This window comes from Phalacrocorax carbo, chromosome 9, assembly GCF_963921805.1.
Source record: "Phalacrocorax carbo chromosome 9, bPhaCar2.1, whole genome shotgun sequence".
Lineage (NCBI taxonomy): Eukaryota > Metazoa > Chordata > Aves > Suliformes > Phalacrocoracidae > Phalacrocorax > Phalacrocorax carbo.
Genome location: NC_087521.1, coordinates 1,556,580 through 1,570,423, shown reverse-complemented (window position 1 = coordinate 1,570,423; position 13,844 = coordinate 1,556,580).

The window sequence follows — 13,844 nt, the reverse complement described above, 5'->3', positions numbered from 1 at the left end:
TGTACTATTCCCAAAGGGCCAGGAGCAGCTTAAAGCAGTAACTGCCATTTGTAGGTGTTACAAGCTGCCATAGGCAGGTTCAAATGATACTGAAAATTGGTTTTAATGGACAGCACTGGCACATGATGGCAATGGGCAGCCTAAGCAAGCAGTGTCTGATAGTACTTTGACTAGATGGGGTTAGAAGGAAGCATTGATGAGGAGCCCAGGATGTGCCACCATGTCAAACCTTTCATCTTGGTCATAGAGGGAAACTATCCATGTGCAAGGAACAAATTCACAGTCTTTCCACCACAGTGTCGTGTCACCAAGACTTCACCCGCTGCCCTGAAGGTCTCACCCTGCCTTCTTCTCCATTATCAAAGTGCTCAGTGTTATTCAGCACACTCTTCCCCATGCAGTTTGGAGGTGCCAGCCTGCCTGATATCCACCTCCTCCCCTTGCACACACCAACAATTGCCAAACAGTACAGCTCCCAGGATGAGAGGACATGGAGGGAATGGGTGGAGGGGTAGCTTTTCCGATTTGCATAATTTTTGTGATGCACTTTAAGATTTTCAGAAAATTCTGGAGGAGGGGAGTGGTAAAACTGATAAAGGATAAGGTGGCTTTCAAACACAGCCAACAAGCATCTTAAAAAAGAAACTTAATTTTGTGTGCCTCTGCCTATGGGCAAAATGTTCTTGGCTTGCTTTCAAAGGTGCTGGGAAATTCAAGGGTTGGGTATCTGTGAAAACCAGTCTCAGGGTACCTGCAACAGGGTGACCAGAAAAAAGTGCCAATTTTGAAAATGTCATCTTAATTTTTTTTTCATTTGTAATTTCCTATCAATGAGCACTCCCTGGGAGGCTCAGGGATTGATCTAGAACTTGACTTTCACTCTATGCACAGCTTGAAGCAAAAATCCTTGTAAGAGACAGCTGTCACCTTGGCTGTAGATTTCAGTGGTGCTTCGATTTCATTGCACTGACTGCCGCCATATGAGAGCCTCCCACCCATTTCCTCATGCTGTGCTCCCTTGCCCAGAGTCCTGTGAGCCTGCAAAGCTGCTTCTGAAGTTGAGGTCGCTGCCCAGCCTCTCCCTGTGTCAGTGATTGCCTCCCCTGCCCTAGGGCAGCCCTGTAACTTCATTCCTGGTGTAGAGATGTGCCGTGTCTCCTTGCACCCTCAGAAACCCGCACCAGGATGCAGAACAGCGCTAGACAGACAGCTAATTAAACAGCTCAAGCAGCTCAAACACAAAAACTGGGTTAAGACCTTCTGCAAAGGATGTCATGGGTAATTTTTAATTATTTGTTTAATTATTGTTAATTGCACACAGTAGGAGGTCAGAACTCAGCCTGCAAACGCTAGTTGGCTGGGAAGTGCGAGTTCTCCAGCCATTCTGGAAACCCTGGTCGAAGAGCAGGAGGGGGATTTGCACTTGGGGTCATGATGGTGGTGACAGTGGGTGAATGAAACTCCGGGGATTTTTTCTGGAGCAAAAGGAAGAGGAGGACAAGAAGTATGGGGAGCTCAGCTGGGGAGCCACCGAGAGGGCGAGCAGGCACCCCCATCCCCTCCACACTGGAGAGGCTTCAGCACACACACCTTGCTGGCCACACTGGCACTCTCCCTTGGCAGGCACAGGCAGAGCTGTCCCACCGGCAACGGCCTTCTTTGGATGTTGAAATTGGGGTGCTTCAACTCAACCTTCCCCTTTTTGGGTTTCTTTTGATCAGAAGCGCCTTTACATTTGCAGTCATTATCAAACATACTGACGATATTATGTATTAACGTACCTATGCATACTTATACGTGTTATCTGTATAACTGCATAATGTCTAACATGTTACAGTAATAGATTTATGATGTAAACCCACGACAGCGCGCAACCGCCCCCGAGGCCTCCGGCCGGCCGTCACCGCCGGAGGCCGGAAGGGCCCGCCCCGCCACCCCGCGGCGCGGTGCTCTGGCGCCACCTGGCGGCTGGCGGCGGCGCGGCGGGCGGGTCCCTCCGCGGGGTGTTGCGCTCCAGGCTCCGCTCTGTGGAGGAAACCCAGCAAAAACGGGCGACGCCTTGGCCCGGTGTGACCTTCCTGTGCGTGCATTTCCCGATGGGAAAACGGGCTGTGTGCAGGGACAATTGGGCGCAGAGTCAGGGGGATGCGTCTGCCAGCGGGGTTGCCAGGCTCAGCCACACCTACCTGTTCCCATAAAGCCCTCTGTCATTCTTCTAAAACTGAACATCACTAACACACGCTCTTTTAAATTGGTTTTCAAATTCCTAGAAGCACAAAAGATTTATCTGGTAATATTTTCAGAAAGAGTTCACAGCATAAGGCTCTTAAATGGAGGCCTCATTTTAAACAGAAAAGTTCCTCCACCCAACACTTAAATTGCATCCAACAGAAGTGTCCTCATAAGCCATGAAAGTTGAGCTGGCTTACAAAGAAAGGGAACAGTACACGAGGTGAGCCCTTGTGCTTCCTTGGAACTGCATTCAGCCGCTGGCCTAAACACTCAGCGGCTCTCAATTTGTCTCTTTACAATTTAGCAAGTGCTGTCTTACCAGGGAAACAAACTTCCCAGAGGGAAAGTCAGTCATTGCCCTCTGACAGACATAAACACAACTGTGCACCTGCTCTGTTTAGGCCCTCTGCTAATTGCAGCTAATATAGATATTTCTTCAGCTGAAATAAATAGAAAACTTGGATCAGACAAATGTGAGCTACACCACGGCTGCATCGTGGTGGTGCAGCTCTGAGGAGTCAGAGGGGAAAGGGAATATGAATGGCCATAGAGTTGTTATGGGCTCTCTGGTGGAGGGGTGCTAAGACTCAGCCCCAAACCACATCTCTGAGACACTGGATGCACATGCTATCATATAATCCCGACTCAGGGGCACCTGGGCAGTTATTCCTAAGAAGCAGATAAGCATTGGATTGTTTTACCAGATAAACACTTGGGACTGTGCGGGAAAGTAGGAAAAGGTGTTCCTAGGGCTATGTTCAGTACAGGCATTAGTTCAAAGAACTGCTTTTCTCTCTGGTGCAAATCCACTAAGCACCTTAAGACTTTTTTCTAATTCTGGTTAAAGCTGGACCCACTCCCACCCTTACAACAGGTCAAAATTCAAGCCTGATGTTTCTATATAAGACCCTTGTCTCCTCTCAGCCTTGATTTTTTCTCATAAGGACAAATTAACATTAGAGTCGTTACCATTATGTTTGCCCAAAGATTATTTAGCTTCTCAGAAGACATCACAGAAATCAAAAACTGTATTAAACCTTTTATAAATTAAGGCCTTTAACAAAATGTTTTTCTGCTAGATCAAAAGTATGTGATTCTTCTAATGAGCAAAGCTAATGCCATCATTACTGCAAGAAAGGGTTGCTTTTGCTTTTAAATCTTGGAAAGCTTTTGAGCTTGTACTGCTAGCTTTACATTCCCGCTGCAAAGCACTCTGCAGCCATACAGAAATGCAGAATACTGATTCCAGACTTCTATAGTCTTGTCTGAAGTCAGTGCCCATAGTTTACTATCTAGGTTTAGACTGACTAGATTTATATTTAAGGTAAGCCTGCTGTCATAAAAAATACTCCGTGAATTGTAGGCATATAGGCCTAAAAGGAGAGAAGGTTCAGGACATCTTCCATCAATTTAGCTGCACAGGATCAGGCAAAATCCCCCTGCTTGCAAGAGGTTATGCTCATATGGGTTTGTGACTGGGTCATGTCTTTCAGCCTCTGCAGAAGATCGCAGGTTTTGGATAGCAGCAGCTGTGCTACTGCTGCAAGTTCATATTCATTCCTCTCAAAGACTTAAATCTCTGGGAACTACCCTGAATTTCCAGTAGCTGTTTACTCCATTATCACAAAATCGATCACAGATGGTGCTTTTGATGCTGGCAGGTTGGAAAAAATAATCTCTTCTCTTATATCCTGAGCACATTTGATCTGGACTGACTGCGTGGAATCATGACAGCCCGTCATCTTGTCATTGGTACAGAAACACTTTCCTGACTGCAGCTAACGTTCGGGCAAGGATGAACATTTTCCTTTAAATAGCAAACTTCAGCCTTAAATAGTTACACTTTGCCCTTGCTGTCTGGCTCTGTTGCATACCAAAGACTTAGCTCTTAGCAACGTGAAATCCCATCCTAATTAGCTTCTGTTTAACAATACCACTTTGTACCACTCTCAGAGTGCCAAGCACCTTCTATTCTGGGACTACAGAGCAGGGGAACATTTCATATCAAGCCCAATGAAGTTCAAGACTCTTTCTGTGAAACGTGATTTTTTTTTTAAGTGTAAAGTAATTCTGTGTATTAAACCTGAGCCACTCTGTGTGAGTAAAAGTCACACTCAAGGAGTTAAAGACTATTAACCAAACATACCCCAGTATAAGCATACAAAACTGCTGTAAGAAGTTCTGGGAAATTCAGCAGTGTCATAAATTCAACATAAATTGTGCATGCTAGATGTAAAACTTGTATATAAGTGGTTAGGTGGTATAATTCATTCCAGTTTGATGCTTGGCTGGAAAGAAAAATGTGTATTATTTACTCACTGGGGAGTCAGTGAGCATGTATGAAATAGCAGCTCTCACACATACAAATAAGCCATCCTCTGCCGTTGCATCAACACTCCCAAAACTTCCCAAGACTTTTAGGACCAAAAGTAGCTCTGTTTAAGACTATAAAACTCTTCAAAAAGAAGTAAAGTCTTGGCGTACCTGACCCTTTATCTCAAATAGCTATAGACATGAAACTATCTCAAATAGTTTCATGTCTCCTGTCAACATTAGTGTGTTTTCTGATGATAAAACTTCCACCATCAATTATAGGACTGCTTATTTGATCCATTGTTAGGAACTGTTCATGAACAGACACACAAACATCGAACATGGACAGACACACAAACATCGAACATGGACAGACACACAAACATCGAAGAGGAACTAATAAGAAACCTTATACTAAAACCTTAAAAACATTGGCATGACAGTGCAACCACCTGAATGTATAGGGCTGGCTTTTATTCCTTTTTTTTTTTTAAATGTAGGCCTGGAGAATCACTTGCAGAAAGCATCAAGACCCATGAACCTCCCTAGAATAAAAAATAAACCAGATGACATATGCAGCTGTGCCCACCATAAATGCCAATGGCTAATGATGATCATTCACACATGTCATTTTGTATTTGGTCCTTTTTTATGCTGTTATAAATATTTTACTTACCTTCCAGGAAAGTCCTTGGATTCAAGGAAAGTTTCTTAGCTGAAGCTGTCCGACGATACACAGAGTGACAAGGCCAAGCTATTTTTCTTTTCAGCCTTTCAAGAGAAGTTTTTACCATCTGTTTCACTTACTATCCTTGAAACTTTGACCTAATTTCCACCCCACAAATTACTCCCCATTATTGACAATAATGAAGACTCTGTGATGACCCCAATTAGGTCTATATGCTTTGAGTTCTAATATTTTGCGGTTATACAGAAACCTGTAATTTTCTGTACATTGTGAAGTTGTGTGACCAACGTGTTCACATTCTTTAAAAGAAGTCTTTATATATTTGAAGGTGAAAAAAGAACCCCTTCTTGAAATGGGTTTGGTGCCTCTTTTAAAGGAAGAACTCCACTATCATATGACACATTCTAACCACTGTAGGTAAGTATAAAGCAACCTGAAAAAAACCCTTTGCTCAGAAAGCTTTGCTGACATAAATCTAAGGCTGCAAGTTTGAGTGGATATTGGAGTCACTGTAAATTGGATTGGTCTTGGTCTTGATATGTAATATCCAGCAAAGCTTTGTTTTTCTGTTCCCTGTGCCCATAAAGCCCTGGAGACAAGGACTGAAATTTGTTGAGATAATTCCAGCATGTTTTGGTCTTTCAAACTCACTGGCACGCAGGATGCAGGTATGAAGCATCAGTGCACCCCTGACCTCCCGCTCTGTGTGGATGACAGACAGCTCTGCAGAGCTATCACATTTGCCTCAGATGATAGAGCTAAAAGACCATGCACTTAGCCAGCTCTGGAGTCTGAACAGGGGATAGCTGGTGGAGGTTGCTTCCAGATAAGATTGTTGGAAATTATTCAGTGCCACAGCGGAACATGTATTCGCTCCCATCAGTGACCTAGTTTGTATTTGTTACTCAGCCTGGCAACCCGTACTTTTTTTCGAACAGTTACCTTTGCATACCCAGATATCAGCATGGACAAAAGTCACAGAGGAGCTGTTCTGATGCTGTAAGAACTTTCTGCAGATTATTTTCTCTCCCTCTGTCATCCAGCAGGTGGGAGGAGATCAACACAGACAGTGAAATATAGGGCTACTGGGTGGATTGTTTCCCTGGGGACGCCTGATTTGCTTGTGCACAGCTACTCAGAGCATATCCAGTTGCCCTAATTTTCATACAACTATCTGCAAGTGTTAACTTGACGGCTGAGCTGCCCACCTGGTAATAAACTTTGGTGATTTTTCCTTATCCTGATCATGGGGCAAGGGCACTGAGAATGCAGGGAATGTAAAAATTGGGAGAGAGAGAAAGGTAATGGACCTGTTGTAGTGTAAGTGAGAAGTGAGGGACGTCAGTCTGCCCATGGAAACATGGCTTGTGAATTCCTAGTTTATCTGAGTTTTATTTGTGCTGCGGTGATGTTTGCAGGTAAGTAACAGCTAAATGTCCACAGAATTATGAGTGAATACATGTTTCATAGCCAATGTAATATAGAAGTTGTGGTTCATGTCTGGGATCATGCTAGAGAAACAGCTGATTTGGGCAATATGTACTATTTATTTGTCCTCTGGTCTTATTAGGGGGTTGAGAAGAACATCAATTGATGGCTACATCTGTACATCCGAAACTGGCTCATAAAGAACCCTTAATTGCTTGTATTAGTATAGATATCCCTGAAGAAAAAAGCCTACTGAAAATCTAGCTGACTCCAAAAGGATTTTATAAGCTAATATAATTTTGGCTGTGTCAAACTGTGATAGAATATTTCTTCTGAGTAGCATGCCCAGGCCAATGCCATGCCTTGTTACACCAAAATTTAAAATGGCTTTGAATCAAAAGGCAATTATGGCTTTTTTTCTGAAGAAGCAAAATTCAGTACTAGCACTTTTTCTCTCAAATTCCCCTTCTATTTACTTGTATTTTTCCTTTGGAAGACTATAAAAGAGGAAATTTAGTTCCCATTTGCAAAGACAACTCTAAAGAAAACTTCTGAAAGCATTTGATGGCATAGGTGTGACAGAGGTCAAATTAGGAAAGAAGTGAGATTTACTTATGCATCAGAGCCTAAGCTGGGCTTCTTTCTGACTCTCATTTGTCCAGTTTAGGATCTGTCTCATGTAATTAGTCAGGGTGTTACGAAACAGAAAGTACCTAGTTTGACCAGCAGTCTGGGATTATTTTCCCTGACTTCAGCTACCCAGAAGTCAAGAAACAGGCCTGAACTACTCATCTGGCTCCATTTATCATCAGTAGAGACAGGGGAACTTGTTCCATCTCCTTAGCATGGTGTCCATCATCATTCAGGAGTGTCCACCTCTCACAACTGACTAAATAAGGAATTACAGCAGATAGAAAGCAAAGGATCAATATTCTTGTAGGTAGAGAATAGCTAATACATAATGAAGTTACTGGGATGTAATGTAAGTATATCGCATTAAGAAATCGGAACAATCCTCCATGTTTGCAGCACTGTTAAGAACTGGATCGGTCCATAGATGAAGAGTCACAACTAATTGTGCAGACGACTTTCACAGCTGAGGAGCTGAAAGGTGCATCAGGACCTTTGCTCAAGTTCCAGCTCACTTGATCTATTTTTGTGCGTATATTTCTGACGTTGATTTCTCATTACCAGCATCTCTCATTCCAGTTGTAACTGGAAGTTTTGAAGGATGACTGGGATTGTTTGGTATCTGGAGCATCATTTCTGGTCTCTTCTAGAATAGAAAGTCCTATAAATTATGGTTTTAAAGTTCACTGGACTGGATATTGATGACCTGGCATTTGTAGTCAGTGTAAAATATCTGATAATTATAGATTACAATTTGACAGAATGTCTCATTTCTTTTGGACATGTCATGAACTAAACATTCTTCGGGGCTACTTAATGTCATGAAAGTCTTCACAAGAAGTCTCCTTAATAACTTTCCAAAATGAAAACTTACTCTCAAGACAATATCACGGCCATCCCTATGCAGTCAATGCATAGGTGATGCCTACTGATGGGGAGCTTTGCTGTGTAAGATATAGATGAATATTTGACGAAGTATTTCTTTATTTAGCATATCTGTAGAGACAGACAGTCTTTTTCATGTGACTTTTCTTAATCATCAGAAAGATTTGGGACAATTTGGCTCCTACTCCTCCTGACCTGCTGACATTTGTTGGGATCATGTGTTTGTTGTGGGACTGCTACAAGGACAGTGACAAGATCCAAAATGAAAGGAAGGAAAGGAAAAAGCTACTATTAAAAAAAGTGCAGTTAGCTCCTTGTGTATCACTCTGATGTGTTCCTCATCATATGCATGTATGTGGCAGCTGAAATGATTATGAGGTCAGGTGACTGCTCATCCAGGCTTCTGGGTATTATCTTCAGTCCTGTGTCATGAACTTCAGATAAACTTCTCCGTGCCTGAGCCTATCTGCTTGAATGGGAAAAATATTCATACGTAATGCGTTCTGAAAGTGACATAACAAAAGTAAGGTAACAGTGAAATATCAGCTAAGATATTCAATGAACAATGCAAAAGGACCCTATTTCTAGTGGAGCTGTTCTGTAGCTCAGCCTTATGGACAAACTGACCAACGTCACAAAGATCACAGCATGGGGGAATTCTTCAGCTGTTTATATACTGCTGCAAAGAGTGGAGGTAGCAGCACAAAATCAGAGATATTCATTGTAAAGAAGAAAATTAATTTAACCAGCATTCTGAAAACTGTTGCAATAATTTATACAGTAAAATCTCTTGTTTTTATTTGTTTCCAATGAGAGAGTGAGTAAAAGAGGAGTGGAAGAAGGAGGCAGCATAAGAACGATATGCTCTCTCTTAAGGACAACCATTGAGTATTTTGGAATTATTAGTAACCCAGATCCACAGGTGCTTTAATGTGAAATGGCTCAATGTACTAAATAATAACAAAGCATAAGGTACCATTGGGGAGGAAGAGTCTGTCAGGGACCACCGACTCAGGTTAGAGAACAGGACAAAACACAGCAAAGCTGAGGAAGAGAAACTCAGACAGAAAAATATGGAAGATAACCAGAAGCTGTTTAAGAGTCACTGGTTTAAAAGAAGTCTCAATTTCATAAGCATTCCATAAGAAGGCACAGTTAGAAAATAAAAAGCCTACACAGCGATTGGATAAAATGGGAAATATATAGCAATCAATATAAAATAGAAATTATATAATGCAAAACTGGGGGCGGGGAGGAAGACAACTGAGGAAAATCATTGGCTGGCAGGCCTTAAGACAATAAAATGAGTTAAAAGTATATTAAGAACAACAGAAATCTTAACAAGGGTACATGCTGCTGCTGGATGCAGATGATGAAGCGATAATGTTGCAGAAAAGACAAATATTCAATACATATTTCTGTTCTGCATTTGGAAAGAAGAAAGATGATGCACTTATATCACTTGGGCTGATGAAAAGTTTTCCACTCCATTAGTGACAAGGAGGAATGTAAAGTATGTACTGGGGGTAAATATTTCAAAATCAGCAGGTCTGGATAGCTTACATGGGAATACTAAAAGAGCTTATTTAACCAATCTCTAGCCTGCTGGTATTGATATTTCATAAATCCTGTAATAGTGAGGAAATATCAGAATACTAGATGAGTATCTGTTCTATGCCAATATTAAAAAATGGCAAAGTCAAAAATCCTAATAGATGTACATCAGCAAGGCTAATAGCAGTTCAGGGAAAAAAAAATAACCGATAGAGAATCCTCTGACAAAGAATAAGAAAAGCTAGGGATGTATTTTCTAGCATCAAAATAGTCTTGAAAAACAAATGTCACAAACAATTTAACCATCCCTGCCACGAGCAGGAAGATGACTCTTAAAGTACTTTCTAGCCCTACCTTCTGTGGTTCCATGAAGAGGTAACATGGTTACCAACAGAGAGTCCTCAGTGGACAGGAGTGAATATATGCATGGGATGTGAATTCTGCCTGACTGACTTTAATTAGAGCAGGCTGAATCACCTAGCAGATCAGACATGTTCAAGTAAAAAGCCTTTTACTACAACCAAATGCAAAGTTACGCATGTGGGAACCAGATAGGAGATTAGGAGATGTGTAATCAGAAACTCTACCCTGGAAAACAGTGCTCTGAAAAGGATCAGGGTCATCAGAGTACGGAGCAGTTTCACTCCAGTGAGATACTATGGCAAAAAGGGTGAAATCAATCCTTGAATGCGTAAACATGGGAATAGTGAGTAGAAGTACTAGGCTGCTTTTCTTCTGTTTGTGGTACTCCTGAGACTAATCATATGCAGGATATTTATTTTCAAACGTTGTTGAAAAGCTGGGGAAGGTGCAAAAGAAGCTTTGTAATTATTTAAGATCTAAAGCAAACACCTTATTGTAGAAGACTTACGGTGCTCAACCTGTCTGACTTACTGTAAAGAAGATGACTTGATTTATGGCTTGATTAATGAATTGGTACTGTTGGAGGTGTAAAACACTAGCAGGAAAGGGCTCTGAGCAGACTAAGTCATACTGAGGACTGAATGCAGGAATTATAAAGCCAGACAAATTGAAGTGAAGAATGAGACACAGAAAATGATTAACCACTAGAACAAGCTAATGTGGTGAATTCCTCATCTCCTTATGTGACTAGATGTTTTTCTTATCAGCCTACAGCCAACTACAAATCATCAAGCATGAGTTATAGCATTTAATACTGGAATATATCCATGAAAATTAATGGTCTATGTTATCTAAGAGGTCATTCTAGGTGATAGTGATCTCTGAGATCCATTGGGCTGTAGGACAGAGATATATTTATTATTATGATGATGTCAATAAATGGTAGCTAAACATGCAACTTTCCCTCTGTTCTGCCCTTTAAGTGCTGCCATTTAATGATAACACGATGAATTAAGGTTGTCAAGATAACTAATGAAAGTAATGAAAGAAACTGGAGGACTGTAAAAGGGTTAGGTTTTCCAGAGGATGGCCACTTTACTCGTTGGACTGGCATAATACATGGGAAATACAAGTTGCTGGGTGACTTACTTTCCCCTTCTCTGTTCCTCTGTCTAGAAACATCTTTCTTTGGCTGTGACATGCACCTATGGCAAGTAAGTAACCTGCCTCATGCACACATTGCATTAATAAGAACAGCCAAAGTATTTTTGGAAGACATGAATGGAAGTGGAGATGCTAAAAATAGGTTCTTATCCAGAAAAGTAAAAAAACCAACCCACAACATTGTCATAGCAGGCAATGTTTTTAACATTATTTCGATGCGTGAATATGGGAACCTCTTTTGCCAAAGTGATATTTGATGTTTGGATTGCTAAAATGAATAGGCATGAGTTGCTGCTAATTTGATCTTGAGAATCCCTGTAGTAGCAACCTGCATATCTGGATGCCTAAATGCTTTTAAGAATTGGGCCTGTGAGAACTTCCATCCCATATAATCCCAAAGCACTTTGGAGGCCTCCATGGCTCTAGGGCGAAGCATGGGTGCTGATATGCACAGCCTTTCAAAATAACAGTTTAAGAGAGAGAGTGAAGCATCACTAACGCATCTCCAGGGGAAATTCAGGGAATGAAGAATGGAGTAGGACAGGGTAGATAACTTGTATTTATAGTAGATAGCTTATCTGACAGATTTAGTCACTTCTCTTGCTGCTTCAGCACTGTTTGTGAACAGCTTTTGTTCATCTCGGATGTTTTTGTTTTTCAAAAAGCTCTTGGCCTGTGGAACGTTCTCGAGCAGCTCATTGTTAATATTTGATACATGGAAGTAGAGAGTCAGCCGCGATTTTTAGCTCTGAATTGCTTTTATGTATTCCTTTGACTCATCCACTTTCCACATAATTTCAAATCTCAGAGGAACACTTTTTCAATTTCATTCATACTATTTAATTGCTCCCAACCTTCTTAATTTATCTTTTTTTATATTGTAACCCATGTCTTTTCCATCATTTCCCTTCATCCATCTCCTCCTCTCCCTGGTTTATTATCCTTACTTGACTAATGTTTGAGAATTGTATTTTAAGTGACTTACAGCAGACACTTGTCATTTTACTGTTGTGCAGAGCACTTTGCATATAAGTCATGTTGTATAAATAAAAACTACAGCTCCAGAAATTAGTCTCTCAATTATATTTTGCAGTATAATGTGTACAAGAGACACTATATGAAATAGAATTATTTATTATAATTATCCCACCTCTGGTACTGACATTCAAAAGCATTTTAGCTAAATCATTTGCCTTCTCTTTTCTCTATCTCACTTTCTTAACTAGCTCAGAGTTAAAGGATCTGTCAGTGAAGTGCTAGGGTTGTTTGGCATTACAGAAAGCCTCCAAATGTAACACCTCACTGCTTATCCTGCTTTCTACTGGTGTGTCTTAAAGCCTTCTAGCAAAGGAAATGTGTTCCCTTTTACAGCTGCAGAAACAGAAAAACAGAGGTGAATTTGAGGGCATTGAGAAGGCCTGAAGCATGTCTGTGAACACAACCCAGTCTCCAGGGCTCCAGGCATTTTTAATGGGCAACACTTCTCCACAAAACAGATTATTGGATCAAGTTGGGCTGCACATGTCCAGGTTTGTAGAGTGGCTTGCTTCTCCCCAAAACAGTGTTTGCATTTTGTTAAACCTGGCAAAATAACAGAAAACAGAATTGTCTCCAAACCCTCAGGATCTGTAATTTCCACATATATGGTGCTTGCTTTTATTCTGCCCCTGTCTCCAGAAGAGGGACCATGAGGGATTCTTTTAGTTATTTTCATTAAAAATACAAGCAAATACAGGCTTACTTAGTCAGACGTCAGTCATGCCTCCGGTAAATCTTGCCTCCTGCTTGTTCTAGAAGTCTGAGGCTGCTCTGTTCTGATGGACCTCTCTGGCATATAATCCACATGAAGGCAAAGGTGGCAGGAGGTAGTAGAGGATACTAGCGCTCTGCTGAGCCATTTATCTGTCAGTCCAGAGATGATCCCTGGACAACATCCCAGAGGAAACTCAAAAGTTTTGGTAGTCTCTGTGAAAATGTCTTGCTAACATTCATTCCCATGGATACCTTGAATGGGAACACCCTTGTATGGGGCTTTCCCAAACAGGCTACCCTGACAGTAAGAGATGCTTTGCTGCATGGCACTTTGGTAGCATCTCTTGGGAGTAAAAGTTTCCTATCCACCATGTTTGGTTTCAGAGACAACCTCTCACCAAGCCAAAAGGTATGGCATGTATCTATTACAGTAAAATGTCTTGAAGGAAAGCAGTGCAAAGCTAAATGGTCATGGAAACGTTACCATTTACTGTTCCTTGTATCTAGAGGAAAGAATACACTCTGAGTAAGGGAATTATTTCAGCAGCGCCAGAGAGAAAGCCTGGAGTTTTCAAAGATAGCACTGGGTACATTGGGGATTCCTACCCAGCCTTTAACATTTTGAGGCTGATCCCAAGGACAGTACCTTACGGACAGAGACCGGTACATGCATGGTTAAATGAACAAATGTTTAGAGGGCTTCAGCTTTGGGCAGAGGTACATTAGGAACCTGCATGGACCCAACTCCTGCCTCAGTGCCTTTGTGAATCAAGCACTTTATCAGGAGTGGTGAATATGGCATTAGTGTCTGAACCCATAAAAAGAACCCAAGTGT